Raw genomic sequence first — 10,689 nt, 5'->3', positions numbered from 1 at the left:
ATATATAGTGCTATTCACAATGTCACCATGAGCAAATAATAGACAGCAAGAGTGAATATGAGAGAGAGAGAGAACTTTGGAGTGGGCACTGATGTAGTCAAAGGTTTCTAAAAAAAAAAAAGTAACAAATCTTGATGTGGGAGAAAGTCTGCCGTACAAAATAGTAAGTTCTATTCAAAAATGTTCTGCTGTATTGTGAAAATGCCTCCTTTCTGATGAAAAAATTTATTTTTATTCATATGAAATGTATCTGTTATTTCAAAGTTCTTCAGTATATGTTGGTAATTTGACTCCAGTTCAAAGAGAATTTTAAAAGATACTTCTTACACAATAGTCTAATTAATCTAATTGACATATCATTGTTCAAATATTAGGGATGGACTATTTAGGGCAGGAAAATGCAATATTAAACTGAGATATCTACATAATCTTAGGCAACGATGCCAGATTTAGAAAGCGAACATCACCTTTCATAATGAAAGCAAGATACCTTTGCAAAGAATCATTTATTAAAACCAAACTACTATTTCAATAAAGCATTAAGATTTGCTGCATAGAATGCCCCTTGGGCAGCACTCTGAAATAATAGTGAATTGCTATTCCAATTCACAATGGAACATTTTAATAAGTGTGATAAATGACTCACAGAGAGCTGTAGATTTCAATGTCAGTGGAATTAGAATCAGGCAAACGCTGGCCCTGGATGATGGATGTACAGGATTTTTGTGGTAAACACTTTGCAATGTCAGGACAATACCAGCTTATGAAACTCTCAGAGGTGAAATTCATGCCCATTTGTCAACTTGTTGCCTGAGGGTGAAAATGTAGACAGAACACTAGTCTTATTTTAACAGGTGATATACTCTCCTAAATTCTGTAACCCTTCAAAATGACACAAAACAAAAAAATTAAAGATGCAATGTATAAAAGTAAATCTCCTTATAGAGATGTAACGTACATTCATAGCCTCAGTAGTAGAGTGGATTGGAGAAATATTTTGTATTCAACTGGACTCAAATTTTCAACTTTTTTCTCTCATTTTAGATAACATATTTTTTTTCTTTAGATGTCCAAGCTTTACAAGGATATAAATGTATATGTGGGACTTCTTTATTTTTTCTAAACAGATGCAAATCACATATTTTTAGACAACATTTCTTCTGACCATGTTAACTTAGAACACAAAGTTAAGGTAAGTAAAAAATTATGAGTATACAGATACTGTATGACTGTACAGTAATATTCAAATAAAGAGTTTGGCTCGGCCGGGCGCGGTGGCTCACGCCTGTAATCCCAGCACTTTGGGAGGCCGAGGCAGGTGGATCACGAGGTCAGGAGATCGAGACCATCCTGGCTAACACGGTGAAACCCCGTCTCTACTAAAAATACAAAAAAAATTAGCCGGGCGTGGTGGCGGGCGCCTGTAATCCCAGCTACTCCGGAGGCTGAGGGAGGAGAACGGCGTGAACCCGAGAGGCGGAGCTTGCAGTGAGCGGAGATCCCACCACTGCACTCCAGCCTGGGCGACACAGCAAGACAAAAGAAAAAGTAGGATCAATACATCTTAATGTAAAATTAGTTTTCTCAAATTTCTTTTAAATATATAAAACCATGGAACACTGCAAAGTTCAAATATGCGATGAGCAAAGATATTTTATATTTATAAATAGCCACAAACCTAATCTAAAAAAACTAAATTAAAAAAATTCTTAACTATATCTATAATTTTCAAAATTGTTTTTGGTCATTGTTGTTACACTAAGGCAATACTTTCTAAATTTTAACATCCACATAGAATCCACCTGGGAGTATTATTCAAATGATAACTGTGATGCAATAGGCCTGGCAGGCGAGGCCTGAGGTGCTACCTTTCCCATAATCTCTTAAGTGAACTTACTGCTACTGCTCTGCAGACCACACCTTGGTAAATCAGGCAATAAGGTCACTCCCCTGACTTACAATGTATACAATGTATACAATATACTCCTGTATATTCTATATACAGGAGGGTTTATGAAAAGTGAAAAGCAGCTGCTCTGTGTTGGCCTTAATTAAATAAAATAATACATTAAATTCTTGATCCTTTTTGGTTTAATTAGTGTCAGGAAGTGACAGAAAGTGAATATCATGCTATGGGGTGACATGTGAATTGTATACCCATCCTAACCCTCAACTAGCTATGGAATTAATATGGAATTAACTAGCTATGCAGCAGATATGTCAATTGTATACCCATCTTAACTCTCAACTAACTATGAAGTTAGTACGGAATTAACTAGCTATGGAATTAATATGGAATTGTATGGGGTGCAGACATGTGAATTGTATACCCATCTTAACTCTCAACTAGCTATGGAATTAGTACCTATAATTTTTCACTTGTAAGCCTAGAATATTACTAATAGTTATTTTATTTAGTGCTTTTAATTATTAAATGAGACAATACACATAAAACAGTTAAAATAGTTCCTGTCATATAGTAAACCCTTAGTAAGTATTATTCCTATGTACATGCCAATGTTACTGACTTGGAGCAAGAACATCTGGATTTTTATTTTAGTTCTTTTGTTTAAGGATTAAGACATCCTTAACCTTAAAAATTATTTAAACCATCTGACCCCAATTTCCTCATTTACAAAATGTGAATGATCATATGAATTTCAAAAAGGTGCTTAGATTAAGAGAATGCATATGAAAATATTTTATTTACTCTAAATTATGCAAGTAAAACATAATTTTTGCTTCAAGTATGAAAGTTTTGGGGAAAAACTACTTTTAAATTTACTAAGTATTGGTAGTTATTCAACAGCTAACAAGTAACATTTTGATTTATTTTTTATTTCAACCTAGTCAGAGTTTCCCAACAAAGTTTTGGCAAAATAAGGGGAAATGTGGAACTAGTGAGTTCTACACATACAGTATTTAATTACTGATTAGACATGGAAATAAAAGCAGAAGCATACAAAATAAATTTTCCTATTATTTTAATAATGCAGCAGTGCTAGTAATATCGTATGTCTCTTTCTATGCTTACCAAAACATCACACATTTTATTTGGGAAAAGGTAAAAGGGATGCTTTCTGTTATACTTGAGCCCTTATAAAAGAGACACAATAAATAACTGTTGAAGAATCAATTCGAAAATCTAAGTTTATTCCTAATTCTATTTTTCTCTTGTGATGTGTCCTTAGAAGTGTACTTGGTCTCCTTATTCTTCAGATTCAATGCAAAATGGGACTATCAATATAGAGCTTGCTACTTGGAGACATTACAGTGAACCACAAGAATTAACAAAAACGATGACAGGTAAGTGGTTTGAACTGATTTCTAAAGAAAACTTCTATAGACACACAAACCTCTCAGGGCATGAAATTCTTTTTGAAAGTGAAAAAAAAATAGCTGAGAGGGAGAAACCTCATGTAATGAGGAAAAGGAAGATCAGAAAGGAGGGGAGGTTAGAGATCAGGAGTTACAGCCTCTTTCATTTCACAGAGGTAGCACCCAGCAAGGGCACTGCTAATCTTTTCTGGATGCAGTCAATATTAGAGTTTATTAATAACTTGGAAAAGGGAGTAATCATCCAATTAATTTGACAAATAGGCAGGAGTTATGGACGCTCATAGGGCCAAAGATATAGAGGTTAGGGAGATAAGAGAGAAATAACTTTTTTTTTTAAATTATACTTTAAGTCCTAGGGTACATGTGCACAATGTGCGAGTTTGTTACATATGTATACACGTTACACGTTGGTGTGTTGCCCCATTAACTCGTCATTTACATTCGGTATAACTCCTAATGCTATCCCTCCCCACTCCCCCCACCCCACAACAGGCCCTGGTGTGTGATGTTCCCCACCCTGTGTCCAAGTGTTCTCATTGTTCAATTGGTTTTCTGTCCTTGCGATAGTTTGCTCAGAATGATGGTTTCTAGCTTCATCCATGTCCCTACAAAGGACATGAACTCATCCTTTTTTATGGCTGCATAGTATTCCATGGTGTATATGTGCCACGTTTTCTTAATCCAGTCTGTCATTGATGGACATTTGGGTTGGTTCCAAGTCTTTGCTACTGTGAATAGTGCCACAATAAACATACATGTGCACATGTCTTTATAGCAGCATGATTTATAATCCTTTGGGTATATGCCCAGTAATGGGATGGCTGGGTCAAAAGGTATTTCTAGTTCTAGATCATTGAGGAATCGCCACACTGTCTTCCACAATGGTTGAACTAGTTTACAGTCCCACCAGCAGTGTAAAAGCGTTCCTATTGAGATAAATAATTTAATAGGAATGAGAATTAACCTTGGAGACCAAAAGTTAGTACACTAAAGCAAAGCCACAGTGTGGCTTTCAAAATCAAAATCAAAATCTGTGTTTTTCTTTACCAAAATAATTTGTATTTTCTAGAGTGGAGTGGCACAATCATGGCTTAATGCAGCCACAACCTCCTGGGCTCAGGTGATCCTCCTGACTCATCCTCCCAGATAGCTGAGACGGGGGTCTCATCATGTTGCACAGGCTGGTCTTGCAATTCTGGACTCAAGCCACCTGCCAGCTTCAACCTCCTGAAGTGCTGGGGTTACAGGTGTGAGCCACCATGCCCAGCCAAGGAGCTTTCAATCATGGTGGAAGGTGAAGCAGGAACAGATATGTCACATGTAGAAAGCAGAAAGCAGGAGCAAGTGAAAGAGACTAAAGGGGAGATTTCTCACACATTTTCAAACAACCAGATTTTTAGGGAACTCAGAGCAAGAGCCCACTTATCACCAAGAAGTTGGCCCAAGCCATTCATGAGGGATCTTTCCCCATGACAAAAACACCTCCCACCAGGTCCTCCCTCCAACACTGAGGATTACATTTTAACATGAGATTTGAATGGGGACAAATTTCCAAACTACATAGCCCACCAAATGCAAGATGCTATTATTAGTGGGAACTATGTTCAGAGGGGTTAGCTTGGTAGTATGTGGAACTCTGCCTACCCTGCTTATTTTTTCTGCAAACCTGGAACTTCTTTTAAAATAGTCTATTACTTTTTAAAATGGCCTGTTTGAAGAAACTAAGTTTGTTGTGCACAATAAATTGGATATGTATAATAAATAGGGAGATTTTCATTTAATATTTCTAGGAATTAAAGAAATGGATAGATGGACTTATTAAAAAGAAAAAGACTAGAAAGAGAGAAAGAAATGAAAGAGAAAAGATAGAAACAAGAACAAATCAAATCAAGCAAAACTTTTATGTTACATGAGATTAATGGAATTTGACATTAATTGCATGAAATATACAAACAAGGTATATATATATATATATATACACAAATATATATATTTGTCCTCTGTTGTATATTCTTTCTTTATATATCATTCAGTGCTTTGCTCAACATTATGTTCGTAAGATTTATCCATATTCTCAAGCTTATTTGTAGATTTTCCATTCTAGTTGTTGTACAGTAGTCTATTCAGTGAACATAAAAATTAATTTATTGCATGATTGATAAACATTCTGGTTTTTTCTGATGTTTGAGTAAAATGAGCTGTGCTGTCGTAAACTTTCTGTTGCATGTCTTTTTCGTGTGTATAGATGTACTCTTTGCTATTTGGCACACACCTAAAAGTGGAAACAGTTTTCTAAATGATTGCAACGTTACATCCTCACCAGAAGGAGTTTCATTTGCTCCTTGGCCCCTTCAGTACTCAGTATTTTCTCCTTTTGCATTTTATCAGTAATTGTAGTTGCATGATGTTATTGGACTTTGATTTTTACTTGGAGTTAGGTTTTTGTCATTATTGTTGTTTTAATTTTACATTTAAGTTCAAGGGTACTTATGCAGGTTTGTCATATAGGTAAACTTGTATCATGGGGTTTGTTGTGAGATGATTTTATCACCCAGGTAGTAAGCCAAGTACCAATAAGTTATTTTACCTGATTCTCCCCCTTCTCCCACGTTCCTACCTCTGATAGGCCCCATATGCGTTGTTCCCATCTTTGTATTCGTGAGTTCTCATCATTTAGTTCCCACTTATAAGTGAGAACGTGCAGTATTTGGTTTTCTGTTTCTTACATTTTATTTTTTAAAAAACTGCCAAAATACTTCCCAAAGTGTCACTGTTATTTCACATTCCTACAAGAAATTTGTGGTGGTTTTAATCGATCTGTATACTCAAAAATATTTTGCATTTTCTGTCTTTATATTATAATCAATCTAGTAGGTGTCTAGTAGTATCTGATGGTGATTTCAATGTTTATTTTCCTAATGTTACTGAGCCAGTTTTCGTGTACTTGTTATTTTTACATAATCTTTATTAAGATGTCTATTGAAACTTTTTGCACATTTTTAAAAAAATGGGAGTTTTAAAAATATTTTAGGAATTTTAAAATATTTTGCATATTCTGACATTAAGCCTTTTCTCAGATATAGAATCTGTAATTATTTCCCTTCAGTCTATGGCCTTTCATTTCATTTTTTAATGGTGTCATTTCAATTATAAATATTTTTAATTTTGGTGGAATTCAATTTATATTTTAATTTTGTATGAATCATTATTCTTGTGTATAGTTTTAGCCCTTACATATATGTGTATGATCCAAAGTAAGGGTCAAAGTTGTTTTGCCTGTGGCTGTCTGACAGACTGACTATCGTTTGCTAAAGAGTTTTCTAATCCCATTAAATTTTCTTGATATCTTTGTATAAAATCTATTTACCATGATGTAAAAATTTATCTGTAAACTCTCAGTTTATTTCCATTGATCTATATGTCTATCCTTCTACCAGCATACTCTTACTTTCTATGACTTTATAACTTTTGACTTTATAACTATTGACATATAACTATTAACTTTTGACATATAACTATAGGACTTTAATAGTTTTGAAATTAGATAGTTTCTGTTCTTCAATTTTCTACTCCTTTTTCAAAATTATTTTTGCTATACTGCATCCTTAAGTCTTCATTTACCTTTAAGTATCAGTGTGTACAGCTATAAAAATGACAGCTGGGATTTTGACAGATATGGCTTTGAATTTGTAGATCATTTTAGTGAAAGACATCTTCACAATATTCAATTGTCTTCTCCATAAACATGAATTTTTCTCTATTTATGCAGATCCAACTTTCTGGTTCACAGATGTCCATCTCTAGGTTTTTTCTTTTTTTTTTTTTTTTTTAAATAAGGGCACGCATCACAATCATGAGGGTTCTGCCTTCATGACCTAATCAACTTCCAAAGGTCCCACCTCCTAATACCATCACATTGGTGTTAGGATTTCAACATATGAATTTGGGGAGGACCTATACATTCATTCCATTACACAGGCTACATTTCCTCTGATGGTCCATTTCCTTCTTACCATTAGTCCATGCTATTCTTTTGAATCTAATTACCCTTTTTCACTACAGGGATGAGAGTACAATATAATTTCTTCCATAACTTTGAGTAAAGACACTCCTTTCTGCTAGCTTTTATAAACTGATAAAAAACTTGGAAATTTTGGTAGTCACATTTACCAATACCAAGACAGATAATGCACTGAAATGAAGGCAACACAGCCAGACTCGGTGGCTCATGCCTGTAATCCCAGCACTTTGGGAGGCCGAGGCGGATGGATCACGAGGTCAGGAGTTCAAGACCAGCCTGGCCACGATGGTGAAACCCCATCTCTACCAAAAATACAAAAAGTAGCTGGGTGTGGTGGTGCATGCCTGTAATCCCAGCTACTCAGGAGGCTGAGGCAGAGAATTGCTTGAGCCAGGGAAGCGGAAGTTGCAGTGAGGCGAGATTGCACCACTGCACTCCAGCCTGGATGGCAGAGCAAGACTCCATCTCAAAAAAAAAAAAAAAAAAATGAAGCAACACAGAGTCAAAAAAGAGATTACTCTTAGAAAAATTTGAGAGAGCCCCATGTCTACCTATTTCTGAACATGAACATACATGTAACGCTGAGAATGCCAGTTATATAATCCAATCAAATTATTTTTGTTGCTATATTTTACCCTGCACCATTATTTGATTCTATTTCTTGCAGCTGCAAGAAAATTGCCTAATAAAGAAATACTAAGCCAAAGAGGAACTGAAAATGAAAAAAATTTGATGTGAGAAAGTGACCTTATTGGGCATGATTAATACATAGCATAGATATTACTAATCTCCTTTACATTTATTACTTTTTAAACAAACATTACCAATTTACCCCTTTACTTTGATGCTCAGACACACCTTCAGATTCTTACTACGATTCTCCAGATTGATCATAAAATTTTGAAATCTATTGCATTCCTGACAATAAATAATGATAATACTCAGGAAAAAAGACTGGTTTCCATTGCTTGCATACTCTCTATTTTGTAAGTACTATTTTGTTTATACAAATTAATACAGGGCAGTTGGATTATAAATAGAGATGGATTTCAGAATAATATTAAAAGTTATATTGGTTACTAAATGTGTCATAGTAATCTGTACTACTTTATCACTTATTAAAATAATTTCTTATAGTTCTATGACAATGGATGTGCATATTAGTGTATAATATTAAATAATAATTACTAAGTGAAACAATGTCAAGACAGGAACAATGTATATGCTATAAACTACACAGTCAATAAAGTTCACAAGTTTACATCCTAATAAAGGTTTCATCATTGAAGACAATACGTTCTTTGTTTTACAAGTGTCAAAGGGCCCTAATCTAAGAAATATACCCAAAGTCTTTTGGGATCTTGGACTGGCAGCACATGACAAAAATCTCAGAATTTTTTAATTTAGCCTTTATATGAAAATGCTGCATATTGGTTCAACATGTAAGCTCATATTTAGAGACCATATTAATAATTTCAAATTGCAGGTATTTGCATGCTATGTATTTTTAATAAATAATATAGAGCAAATATTTGTTTTTAAAATATAAAACAAAATAATTATTCAGTTTCTCACTAGTATTTTCCACAGTTTGCATTTCACATCGTTGCAAACTAAAATAATTTCCCTATAGCATAGATATAAAATTAAATTATTTGCATTAGAAAATCACCTCTAAATATATTAAAAGATGGTTCAGGGCAAAATAATCCTATTAACTGCATAGCGGGTAATAAATGAGTCTGTGCATATTATAATCATGTAATTTAAAGGGTGTACTAAGTTTTTGCTTGGAGGACTGTTGAAGTGAGTCTTTTGAAATAGGAAAGAAAAATGAGAAGGGATTCTGAGAATTTAATTTCCTTGGAGGGAAAAAAGAAAAATGTAGTTAAAATAGATATGCTTAACTTCAATTTAAAAGTGCTTTTTAGGTTTAAAATCTTAATAATGTGTATAATATGAGTGTTAATAATTCAGCATGTCTAAATTTCCCCAATATATAATGAAATATGTAAAAGAGTTATAACAAAATTAAAATACTTTCAATTATAATTACTAAATAATAACGATAGCTAACATTGTTCAGGACTCAAAAGTTTTATTGTCTATATGTATTACCTAACTTAATTTTCCCAATTACACTAAGAGGTATGTGCTTACTACTGTGTACTTAGCGGATGAGAAGTTGAGGACTCCTTAGATATTACATAGTAGATAAATTATGATGTAACCTAGTGAAATATACACTATGCAATCATTAAAAATGCTATTGTAAAAGTATATTTACTATAAGGAAGATATTCCTATTATATAAATAAAATAATTAGATGAAATAATAGTTACTTCTGAGTTTTGGTATTCAGCATGATTAAATTTTATTATTTGTTATTTTCTTTATCTTCCATATTTTTTACAGCTGATGTGTTTTTTTTTCTAAATAAGAAAATAATTTTATTTATTACTTCAAAAAAAACAGACATAGGAATCTTTCTAGGCATAAAAATAGATGTCTTGTTCTATATTAACACTCCTTTGCCTGACAACAACTTGAAGTAGATAGTATTATTTGTATTATTAACACCATTTTACAGCTGACAAACTAAGACACAGAGATACTAAATAACTTGCCTAAGATTACATCCAGTAAGTGGCAGAGCAATAATGGAAACACTTTAGATTCCTTGGCTAATCCGTTAATTCTCTTCTTCTGCCAGGACTAACATATTCTTAATCTTTATTTCCATTCTTTCATTTTGCAGACACTCTAACTCAGTCTTGAATATAAAGCCTTTTAAATGTTTCTTAATTACTTACAAGTGGCAGAACACAGTGTGGCAGTTCCTGGTTTTTGAAGCAATGTGATGTAGGATATTCTACAAGTACAAAGAAAAGCTACATGAAAAATAGAATCATCATTACATTGTCTTCCTTCCTGCTGAACTCTGCAGTCCGATATTGTATTGCGGAGGTACTGCCAAGCAGAGAGGTAATAACATCACAAGTCTCAGTTGACCTGTGTCTCAGCATTTTTAACACAATCGTTCTTTCCATTACTTCAGGATTTCATTTAATAATCTCCACTGTTCGAATCATTGTAACAGCAGGAAGAGGCAGAATTAGCAGTTACAGTTATATACTCACTTCCCAAGTTATTTTTTTCTTCCAGTTAAAAAGCACTTCATATATTTGAATAAAATGCAGATCTTAGATCATATTCTTAAGTGGATTTTGAGTTTGCTGGTGAGATTCTTTATTTCAACTCTTAGCAGGTAACTCAATCCACCATATAATATGATTAAAAGAGCAAAGTTGTGAATATCTCATAAGCC

The 10,689-nt window shown here is 33.7% G+C and overlaps 1 long non-coding RNA gene across 1 annotated transcript; it reads right to left on the bottom strand.

Annotated features, from left to right (window-relative positions):
* Positions 1–491: 491 nt before the first annotated feature.
* On the bottom strand, positions 492–8,276 carry LOC130541487 (uncharacterized). The gene is made up of 3 exons (XR_008955543.2): positions 6,961–8,276; positions 5,927–6,125; positions 492–810 (listed from the first exon to the last, which is right to left on the bottom strand). It is a non-coding gene; the product is annotated as an uncharacterized LOC130541487 (long non-coding RNA).
* Between the last annotated feature and the right edge of the window lie 2,413 nt (positions 8,277–10,689).

This window comes from Pan paniscus, chromosome 3 (assembly GCF_029289425.2).
Source record: "Pan paniscus chromosome 3, NHGRI_mPanPan1-v2.0_pri, whole genome shotgun sequence".
Lineage (NCBI taxonomy): Eukaryota > Metazoa > Chordata > Mammalia > Primates > Hominidae > Pan > Pan paniscus.
This window is presented reverse-complemented; position numbering and strand designations above follow the sequence as displayed.